Source organism: Bufo bufo, chromosome 1, assembly GCF_905171765.1.
Source record: "Bufo bufo chromosome 1, aBufBuf1.1, whole genome shotgun sequence".
In the NCBI taxonomy this organism is placed as follows: domain Eukaryota; kingdom Metazoa; phylum Chordata; class Amphibia; order Anura; family Bufonidae; genus Bufo; species Bufo bufo.
This window is the reverse complement of record NC_053389.1, coordinates 468651816-468663617: the sequence shown is the minus strand read 5'-3', so window position 1 is coordinate 468663617 and position 11802 is coordinate 468651816.

The window sequence follows — 11802 nt, the reverse complement described above, 5'->3', positions numbered from 1 at the left end:
CAACATGGTGTAAAATGAAAAAATAAGTCAATACCATCTTACTGATTCCCTGCTCTCTCCCACTGGTCTCTGCTTCCTGCTCCTTCTCTGTCTGCTGACCCGATCACATGAATGGGCCAAAACGTCAATACCGTGAAAGGCTGGGCAAACAATAACCAGGCCGAGCACCACAGCCCCTTCAAACAGACCCTGGCAGGGGGTGCTAAGAATTGAACCCCACCAATCACAAATTGATGGCCAATTACATTGGGGATCCACTCTAAAGAGGTCACAGTGACATGGTGTTCATATTTATAAATTATGCTTAGCAGTGATAAGTCAATGCACAGCATGTGGGTGTGCGGTCCATGTCTTTTTTTCTACAGTCGTTAGATTCCTAAAGACCACCAATATTGTGAACCTGGAAAACCCTTTTAAGATTTTGTAAAAACGTGGTAACTACAGCATTCTCATAGTCAACCGGATATAGTAAGTTATTCATTAAATGTGGTTAGTTGGTCAGTTGGGGTACTGTAGTGGTTCACATTTCTAACATAACCATGAATGTAAGAATCAGGGCAGCCGGCACAGAAACTATCCAGAAGATAAGTCATCTCATCAGTAAAGATATCTCAGAAAACTGAATACAGATAACTGACAGACCAAGGAAACGTTGTTCCTGTACTGTGTTATCATTGTGTGCATTATCCTTGTACTATGGCATAATTTTTTTGTATGATTTATAAATTGCTTTAATTATAAGGTTCAACATGACTGTGTGCATTATTTCGGCGATGTTACACCCCTTTAGCATTAGGGTACAGTCACAAAACCATAAAGAAAAAAAAAAGGATAAACTGTCAGTTTTATGGCCATCGTGTGTCACGACTGCTATCCCAGCAGCAGTCGTGTCGCACCAGACGGAGGGGAAGGGGGACCCTAATCTACGGATGGGAATAGAATGGCCACCCCTGACTAACCCTAAGCTGGCACCTTTCTGCCCTGATACCCTAGACGGGGTGTGAACCCGTGCGGCGAGCTGGATGCCTAAACCCTCAGTCACCCTAACAAGCCTAGAGTGGGGAAAGGCCGATGGGAGCACTAGTCACCATCACTTATGTCTAGGAGAACAGCAGGGGAAGACAGCAACAAACAAACTATAGCAGAGATAGACTTATCCAGTCACGAGCAGAGAAGGCGATCCCAATCACGACAGTCCACGCCGGACAAGAGGCTCCACAGCAACACCATCAAACGATCTCCTTCAATGGTCAGAATAGAACTGGAAGTAAGGACTATATCTGGCAATGACTGCAAGTGAAACTGAAACTAATATAGTAGCTGGGAGTGGCAGACAGGACTCACCTGAGAAGGATGCCTACAAACTCCCAGTCAGGACAAAAAGGTTCACAAGGCAAAACCCAGATGACATACCCTGAACCACGGAGCAAACTCACAAGCTATCGCGAGTAGCAAGTCGCTGCGACCTTCTCCTCCCAGACCTGTCTGGATCAGTCACAGTCGTGACATCGTGCCTCAGTGTGTGCATCCATTTTCCAGCCATCTATCCATTTTTAAGATCCTTTTTGTTTCCATTTTTAATGTTCATAAAAAGGGACTAAAAACTGATAAATTTCATAGTTTTTTAAAAAATAACTAACCCCTGAAGTGGCCTCAGTATATATTATGCCGCTTCCCCACAGTATACAGTATATCATGACACCCAAAGTGTCCCCATACAGTTGCACTAGTCTAAATAATGTCCCAAACAGGCTCAGATTGGCCCACAGGGAAAAAGGTGAATCTTCTGATGGGTCCCTAAGCAAGGTGGGCCCCTAGTTCCCCACCCCCTACATAAGTGGCACAAGTGACAGTAGGCTGACTGCACTAGATATAGATAGGCCGCATCCAAACCAGCCTATGCGTCCATATAAAACTGGGTAGATATATTGAACAAACTAGTTTATTATTAGAGATACATTAGATGGCTGAGATGAGTTGTAGGTACAGAGGCAGACCAGCCAGCGTGCTCTTTCCCCTGGGATCCGTCTTCTCAAAGTCTCTTCGGGGACCCCATAATCACTCATCATGTAGCGTCTTGCTGCTGCCTGCCACTGTGTTAGCAGGTTATATTTTCCATGTAACTGTACAGTAGGCACCCAGAACAACTGGTAGTATATGGCCAAAAAATAACCACACTATTGATGGTTAAATGCACTTGATGAAAGCTTGACCCTGATGTAGGATATAGCAAAAAATAACCACACTATTGATGGTTAAATGTACTTGGTGGCAGCTTGTGCTGGCGCACAAGCAAGCCACAAAATGGCCGCCGATCACCCCAGAAAAAAGTGACTGAAAAACGCTCTGGGCAGCCTAAAAACACTGAGCAATTGAATAGCAGCAGTTCAATGATCCACAGCTGTAGATCGATCACTGAATGAAGTCTTTTGGAGGAGTTAATCTGCCTAATCTCGCCCTAACGTCGCAGCTGCAACCTCTCCCTACGCTTGTATCAGCAGAGTGACGTGCAGCGCTAAGTGACCCAAGCGTATATAGAGGCTGGGTCACATGCTGCACTGGCCAATCACAGCCATGCCAATAGTAGGCAAGGCTGTGATGGCCTCTTGGGGCAAGTAGTATGATGCTTGTTGATTGGCTGCTTTGCAGCCTTTCAAAAAGCGCCAAGAAAGCGCCGAACACCGAACACGAACCGGGACTTTTACGAAAATGTTCGGGTTCGGGTCCGTGTCACGGACACCACAAAATTCAGTACGAACCCGAACTATACAGTTCGGGTTCGCTCATCCCTAATGGTAAACTATAATCAGCAATAGAAATATTATATTGAGGTGCTGTCATGGAGATATGCTAATGAGGTGATGTCATAGACATATTATAATGAGGTGATGTCACAAGACAACTAGTATATAGGTGTTGGTGCACCATAATCTCCTCAGTTGTTCGCTGCCTCTTCTAGAGTTCCAGTGTCCAGCATCTCGCTTGCCTTCAAGCAAATTTTTGGATTTGGATTTTGGACTGCCGCTGCAGTCTGCGTGCTACTGCCGTAAAGCACGAAAACTCTCCGGAGTGTATAACAGTTCCTGCCTAGAGCGGAGTATAGACAATATGTATACTGCCTGCTTTCTGCTCGTTCTCTGCCTGCTCCTCGGAGATCACCTAGAGGCCAGGCCGCTTCCAAATAAGCAGGAGAACGATGAGCCACAAGAACTGCTTAGCTCTGGATATGAGGAGGAAAATATGGACGGCCCCACAGTTCCACTGTCTAGACCAAGATTCAAAGTCATCATGAATCGGAAGAAGAACAGAGACAGAGGATACTTTTCCCGCCCTCCATATATACCCAGGGGAGGAAAGATGGAAGGGAGCACCGCTTCCCCTGTAAAGACGCCAACAACCAAACAGAAAGACAAAATTATCATGTACAAAGACTTCAGCGAGAAAGGCATCTATCGCAGCTCAATGATGAATTTTGTAAAGATTGGACTGGCGATCTTCGGCATGTTATCTTGCACATGCCTTCATGCTCTCAGAATGTTATATCTGGAGAGACAACATCCTCTCGAGGAATAAACTTATGGCCAGAACAGGTGGAGAAACATCAATCACCTGCCATAGAGACATCATGAGAAGCCTGGCCTGATATGAAGATTCTCTATATGATATCATAGAGACAAGATCCCAGTGGAGGAGATCATAGGAGAACAGGTGGAGATCCATCAATCACCTGCATCGTGGGTTTGGTTGGATACAGCAACTGGAAGTGCTACATACAGGATGGAAACCAAAGTGATTCGTTTACATGGTGGAAACGGGTCTGGAGACTCCAGATTGAGAGCATGGTGAAGATGTACATGAGGTAAGCAACTATATGAACATGTCTTTTAAACACCATAGTAATCCCAGAAAACTCGTCAGTGATTATGACAATGACACAAACAATTCAGATTAGAAATCTTCCTGACATATCAGATTCTAACAATGTTCCATATTATCTCTTCAGCATCATCAAAATGTACCCAAAGTCACCCAGGAGCCCTGTCTAAAGATCAATGGGAATCCAGATGGAGGACTCCGGCCAGTACATGTGTACCACCATCCTGGACTCTGAGGCGCCAGTCAGCAAAATCATCTACGATCTGGCAAGTAAGGACATATCATCACTGGTACTATGCTGAATGTTAAAGGGGTGCTCCAGGACATAGACATTGAGGGTTTATCCTCGGGATAGGTCATTAGTATCAGATCATGTGGGGGGAGACAAACAACATCCACAATTATCAGCTGTTTTGGCAAGCCACGCCAGAAACTATACAGTGGACGGAAGGCTCCATCCATTGTGGGAGCTGAGCCGGATAGGGGACAACTTGTAATAAACCGGAATACTCCTTTAAGTCCCATAGCAGTGGCATGGTCTGGGGCATCTGTCACCAGTGGGGGATAGATTAAAAGAAGCATCTAAAACACCATCAGGTTATAATGACAGGAGACTGATAATAGGATCTGTGCACAAACGCCATCCGGGGCTGACATGTCAGTAGAAGAAACCAGATCACTGATACGTCTTCTTTATTATTTCAGCATCTTCGAATCCCGGAGGAAAAACATTAAATCTAAAGATTCTCTGGAAAAAGAGCCAGTAGAAAGAGTCAAGCACCGTCCTATACTGCTGTCACCTGCAAGCAAACCCCACAAAAAAACGAAAACATTCCCCAAAACATTCCTTTTCCCTACTTTCCCTGAAAGAAAATCCCCAGTCCCCCTCCATAAAAGTAAAAACAAAATTTCCAACCCTACCCCCCCAAAAAAAAAATATATATATTTCCTTCCCCATTTTCCTCCCTTAATTCCTAGTAACAAAAAAATAAAATCCCTAAAAATTTGGACTTCAGCATTTATTTTCCTTTCTTTGCTTAAACCTACTTAAAGGGGTTTTTATGAGACTTTTTAACTGATGACCTATTCTCTGTACATCTCATCAGAATCTGATCAGTGGGGGTCTGAGACCCAGGATCCCCACCGATCAGCTGTTTGAGAAGTTCCATTCATCTAAACAACCCCATTTAGATGAATGGAACTGATTTTCAGTTACAGAAATTTTCTTAGGGCGAAGGCACTGTGAGTGTATGTTCAGACTGTGATTTTTCGACGTAGATTTTTTGTCAAACTCATAAAATCTGCACAGAAAGTGCACGCAATCCATCTCCTATTGATATCAGTGGGAAAAACCTTCTGGTAATTTACACTGTATGTTTTCTTCTCCGCAGCAGTTTGATAAAAATAGTGGCGTGGAAGAAAGAATCGACGTTCATACTTGGTACGGATTCTGCATCAAATCCACATCTCAACTTCCAATCCAAACGAGAAAGCTCTGTGTGAACGTATCCCGAGGGTACAACTACACAGTGCGGTATTGTTGCAGTTGGTACGTTGCGGTCACATACCACGTGGCCGTACAGGCTACAGTGAGCGCCTGTTAAACTAATGAGGAACGCACTGTGTAGCAGGTCTGAACTGTTAATGGCCACACGACAGCCACAATACCAAATGGCCATTAACAATGCAGAACGACTAAACAGGGCTGATTAGTTTAACAGGAGCCAGCTGTGGCCTGTACTGCCACGAAGTCTGAGACCACGGCATGACCATGTCGCAGTCAGGACACGACCACAACATCTGGTCACACCCTTTCACAGAGAATGATGCCAGCATCATGTTACACATAGCGGAAGCTATTACATCACAATGGGAACATTTACTTATGTTGGTGCACCTAGACGCTGCCATAAACTGTGCCAAAATCTGGTGCAAATTGATGCAATCTGGCACATCTAGTTCTTCTAGCTATGCAACCAATGAGGATAATGAGTGAGAGTCAGATAGAGAGTAGACTTCATAACCCTTCATAATCTCATTCTTTGTAATGGGCCACATTCAGTCTTGGATTGGCCCACAGGGGAACAGGTGAATCCTACGGTGGGCACCTAAGCAGGTGGGCCCCTACACGGGTAGCACAAGTGACAGTAGGCTGACTGCACTATATATAGATAGGCCGCATCCCAACAAGCTTATGTGTCCATATAAAACTGGGTAGATACTGTATATTGAACAAACTACCAAGTTTATTATTAGAGATACATTAGATGGCTGAGATGATTTGTAGGTACAGAGGCAGACCAGCCAGCGTGCTCTTTCCCCTGGGATCCGTCTTCTCAAAGTCTCTTCGGGGACCCCATAATCACTCATCATGTAGCGTCTTGCTGCTGCCTGCCACTGTGTTAGCAGGTTATATTTTCCATGTAACTGTACAGTAGGCACCCAGAACAACTTTTGCTGGTGGGCCCAAGGCACCCCAGGTTGACATTGACCACATTTATCAGATCAACCAGAAACAATACCGCAGTATTTACTCATCAGATTCCAGCTTTAATCTTCTTTCCTGGCTGAAGAATATGAAAGCTGGAATCGTATTGGTGGCCTCAGGCTGTTGTTCTTTTGACATTTAGCTTATCTGCACATTTCCATCCTGACCTAGTAGACCTAAAGGTAATATCCATAGGGCCATTGTGATGTCACAGCCGGCAAGCAGAAGGTAAGTGATGGTAAATAAAGTTGAGCGAACACCTGGATGTTCGGGTTCGAGAAGTTCGGCCGAACTTCCCGGAAATGTTCGGTTTCGGGATCCGAACCCGACCCGAACTTCGTCCCGAACCCGAACCCCATTGAAGTCAATGGGGACCCAAACTTTTCGGCACTAAAAAGGCTGTAAAACAGCCCAGGAAAGAGCTAGAGGGCTGCAAAAGGCAGCAACATGTAGGTAAATCCCCTGCAAACAAATGTGGATAGGGAAATGAATTAAAATAAAAATAAAATAAATAAAAATTAACCAATATCAATTGGAGAGAGGTCCCATAGCAGAGAATCTGGCTTCACGTCAGCAGAGAATCAGTCTCTTCATGCCATAGCAGAGAATCTGGCTTCACGTTACCCACCACTGTAACAGTCCATTGTCATATATTTAGACCCCGGGACCCAGGCAGAGGAGAGAGGTCCCGTAACAGAGAATCTGGCTTCATGTCAGCAGAGAATCAGTCTGCATGTCCTAGCAGAGAATCATGCTTTACGTCACCCAACACTGGAACAGTCCATTGTCAGATATTTAGGCCCAGGCACCCAGGCAGAGGAGAGAGGTCCCGTAACAGAGAATCTGGCTTCATGTCAGCAGAGAATCAGTCTGCATGTCCTAGCAGAGAATCATGCTTTACGTCACCCAACACTGGAACAGTCCATTGTCAGATATTTAGGCCCAGGCACCCAGGCAGAGGAGAGAGGTCCCGTAACAGAGAATCTGGCTTCATGTCAGCAGAGAATCAGTCTGCATGTCCTAGCAGAGAATCATGCTTTACGTCACCCAACACTGGAACAGTCCATTGTCAGATATTCAGGCCCAGGCACCCAGGCAGAGGAGAGAGGTCCCGTAACAGAGAATCTGGCTTCATGTCAGCAGAGAATCAGTCTGCATGTCCTAGCAGAGAATCAGGCTTTACGTCACCCAACACTGGAACAGTCCATTGTCACATATTTAGGCCCAGGCACCCAGGCAGAGGAGAGAGGTCCCATAACAGAGAATGTGGCTTCATGTCAGCAGAGAATCAGTCTTCATGTCATAGCAGAGAATCAGGCTTCACGTCACCCACCACTGGAACAGGCCACTGTCACATATTTAGGCCCAGGCACCCAGGCAGAGGAGAGAGGTCCCATAACAGAGATTCAGGCTTCATGTCAGCAGAGAATCAGTCTTCATGTCATAGCAGAGAATCAGGCTTCACGTCACCCACCACTGGAACAGGCCACTGTCACATATTTAGGCCCAGGCACCCAAGCAGAGGAGAGAGGTCCCATAACAGAGATTCAGGCTTCATGTCAGCAGAGAATCAGTCTTCATGTCATAGCAGAGAATCAGGCTTCACGTCACCCACCACTGGAACAGGCCACTGTCACATATTTAGGCCCAGGCAGAGGAGAGAGGTCCCATAACAGAGATTCAGGCTTCATGTCAGCAGAGAATCAGTCTTCATGTCATAGCAGAGAATCAGGCTTCACGTCACCCACCACTGGAACAGGCCGCTGTCACATATTTAGGCCCAGGCACCCAGGCAGAGGAGAGAGGTCCCATAACAGAGATTCAGGCTTCATGTCAGCAGAGAATCAGTCTTCATGTCATAGCAGAGAATCAGGCTTCACGTCACCCACCACTGGAACAGGCCACTGTCACATATTTAGGCCCAGGCACCCAGGCAGAGGAGAGAAGTCCCATAACAGAGATTCAGGCTTAATGTCAGCAGAGAATCAGTCTTTATGTCATAGCAGAGAATCAGGCTTCACGTCACCCACCACTGGAACAGGCCACTGTCACATATTTAGGCCCAGGCACCCAGGCAGAGGAGAGAGGTCCCATAACAGAGATTCAGGCTTCATGTCAGCAGAGAATCAGTCTTCATGTCATAGCAGAGAATCAGGCTTCACGTCACCCACCACTGGAACAGGCCACTGTCACATATTTAGGCCCAGGCACCCAGGCAGAGGAGAGAGGTCCCATAACAGAGATTCAGGCTTCATGTCAGCAGAGAATCAGTCTTCATGTCATAGCAGAGAATCTTGTCATGCAGCTTTCTTGTCATGCAATACTAAGGTGGTGTTGGACACAATAAAATCATTTTTTCTGAATTCAAATATTTTTGAGTGCCGTGGATATATACATATAGCAGAGAATCAGGCTTCATGTCACCCACCACTGGAACAGGCCACTGTCAGATATTTTTAAGCCCCGGCACCCAGACAGAGGAGAGGTTCATTCAACTTTGGGTTGCCCCGCAATATAATGGTAAAATGAAAATAAAAATAGGATTGAATGAGGAAGTGCCCTGGAGTACAATAATATATTGTTAAGGGGAGGTAGTTAATGTCTAATCTGCACAAGGGATGGACAGGTCCTGTGGGATCCATGCCTGGTTCATTTTTATGAACGTCAGCTTGTCCACATTGGCTGTAGACAGGCGGCTGCGTTTGTCTGTAAAGACGCCCCCTGCCGTGCTGAATACACGTTCAGACAAAACGCTGGCCGCCGGGCAGGCCAGCACCTCCAAGGCATAAAAGGCTAGCTCTGGCCACGTGGACAATTTGGAGACCCAGAAGTTGAATGGGGCCGAACCATCAGTCAGTACGTGGAGGGGTGTGCACAGGTACTGTTCCACCATGGTATTGAAATGTTGCCTCCTGCTAACACGTTCCGTATCAGGTGGTGGTGCAGCTAGCTGTGGCGTGGTGACAAAACTTTTCCACATCTCTGCCATGCTAACCCTGCCCTCAGAGGAGCTGGCCGTGACACAGCTGCATTGGCGACCTCTTGCTCCTCCTCTGCCTTCGCCTTGGGCTTCCACTTGTTCCCCTGTGACATTTGGGAATGCTCTCAGTAGCGCGTCTACCAACATGCGCTTGTACTCACGTATCTTACTATCACGCTCCAGTGTATGAAGTAAGGTGGGCACATTGTCTTTGTACCGTGGATCCAGCAGGGTTGCAACCCAGTAGTCCGCACACGTTAAAATGTGGGCAACTCTGCTGTCGTTGCGCAGGCACAGCAGCATGTAGTCGCTCATGTGTGCCAGGCCGCCCAGAGGTAAGGACAAGCTGTCCTCTGTGGGAGGCGTATCGTCATCGTCCTGTGTTTTCCCCCAGCCACGCACCAGTGATGGGCCCGAGCTGCGTTGGGTGCCAGCCCGCTGTGAACCTGCTTCATCCTCATCCTCCTCCACAACCTCCTCCTCATCCTCGTCCTCCTCGTCCTCCAGTAGTGGGCCCTGTCTGGCCACATTTGTACCTGGCCTCTGCTGTTGCAAAAAACTTCCCTCTGAGTCACTTCGAAGAGACTGGCCTGAAAGTGCTAAAAATGACCCCTCTTCCTCCTCCTCCTCCTGGGCCACCTCCTCTTCCATCATCGCCCTAAGTGTTTTCTCAAGGAGACATAGAAGTGGTATTGTAACGCTGATAACGGCGTCATCGCCACTGGCCATGTTGGTGGAGTACTCGAAACAGCGCAACAGGGCACACAGGTCTCGCATGGAGGCCCAGTCATTGGTGGTGAAGTGGGGCTGATCCGCAGTGCGACTGACCCGTGCGTGCTGCAGCTGAAACTCCACTATGGCCTGCTGCTGCTCGCACAGTCTGTCCAGCATGTGCAAGGTGGAGTTCCACCTGGTGGGCACGTCGCATATGAGGCGGTGAGCGGGAAGGCCGAAGCTACGCTGTAGCGCAGACAGGCGAGCAGCGGCAGGGTGTGAACGCCGGAAGCGCGAACAGACGGCCCGCACTTTATGCAGCAGCTCTGACATGTCAGGGTAGTTGTGAATGAACTTCTGCACCACCAAATTCAGCACATGCGCCAGGCAAGGGATGTGCGTCAAACCGGCTAGTCCCAGAGCTGCAACGAGATTTCGCCCATTATCGCACACCACCAGGCCGGGCTTGAGGCTCACCGGCAGCAACCACTCGTCGGTCTGTTGTTCTATACCCCGCCACAACTCCTGTGCGGTGTGGGGCCTGTCCCCCAAACATATGAGTTTCAGAATGGCCTGCTGACGTTTACCCCGGGCTGTGCTGAAGTTGGTGGTGAAGGTGTGTGGCTGACTGGATGAGCAGGTGGAAGAAGAGGAGGAGGAAGCTGAGTAGGAGGAGGAGGAGACAGGAGGCAAAGAATGTTGCCCTGCAATCCTTGGCGGCGGAAGGACGTGCGCCAAACAGCTCTCCGCCTGGGGCCCAGCCGCTACTACATTTACCCAGTGTGCCGTTAGGGAAATATAGCGTCCCTGGCCGTGCTTACTGGTCCACGTATCTGTGGTTAGGTGGACTTTCCCACAGATGGCGTTGCGCAGTGCACACTTGATTTTATCGGATACTTAGTTGTGCAGGGAAGGCACGGCTCTCCTGGAGAAATAGTGCCGGCTGGGAACAACATACTGTGGGACAGCAAGCGACATGAGCTGTTTGAAGCTGTCTGTGTCCACCAGCCTAAATGACAGCATTTCATCGGCCAGTAGTTTAGAAATGCTGGCATTCAGGGCCAGGGATCGAGGGTGGCTAGGTGGGAATTTACGCTTTCTCTCAAATGTTTGTGAGATGGAGAGCTGAACGCTGCCGTGTGACATGGTTGAGATGCTTGGTGACGCAGGTGGTGGTGTTGGTGGTACATCCCTTGTTTTTAAGGTGTTTACTCCACTGCAGTTCATGCTTTGCATGCAGGTGCCTGGCCATGCAGGTTGTGCTAAGGTTCAGAACGTTAATGCCTCGCTTCAGGCTCTGATGGCACAGCGTGCAAACCACTCGGGTCTTGTCGTCAGCACATTGTTTGAAGAAGTGCCATGCCAGGGAACTCCTTGAAGCTGCCTTTGGGGTGCTCGGTCCCAGATGGCGGCGGTCAGTAGCAGGCGGAGACTCTTGGCGGCGGGTGTTCTGCTTTTGCCCACTGCTCCCTCTTTGTCTTTTGCTACGCTGTTGGCTCGGTCTCACCACTGCCTCTTCCTCCGAACTGTGAAAGTCAGTGGCACGACCTTCATTCCATGTGGGGTCTAGGACCTCATCGTCCCCTGAATCGTCTTCCACCCAATCTTGATCCCTGACCTCCTGTTCAGTCTGCACACTGCAGAAAGACGCAGCAGTTGGCACCTGTGTTTCGTCATCGTCAGAGACGTGCTGAGGTGGTATTCCCATGTCCTCATCATCAGGAAACATAAGTGGTTGTGCGTT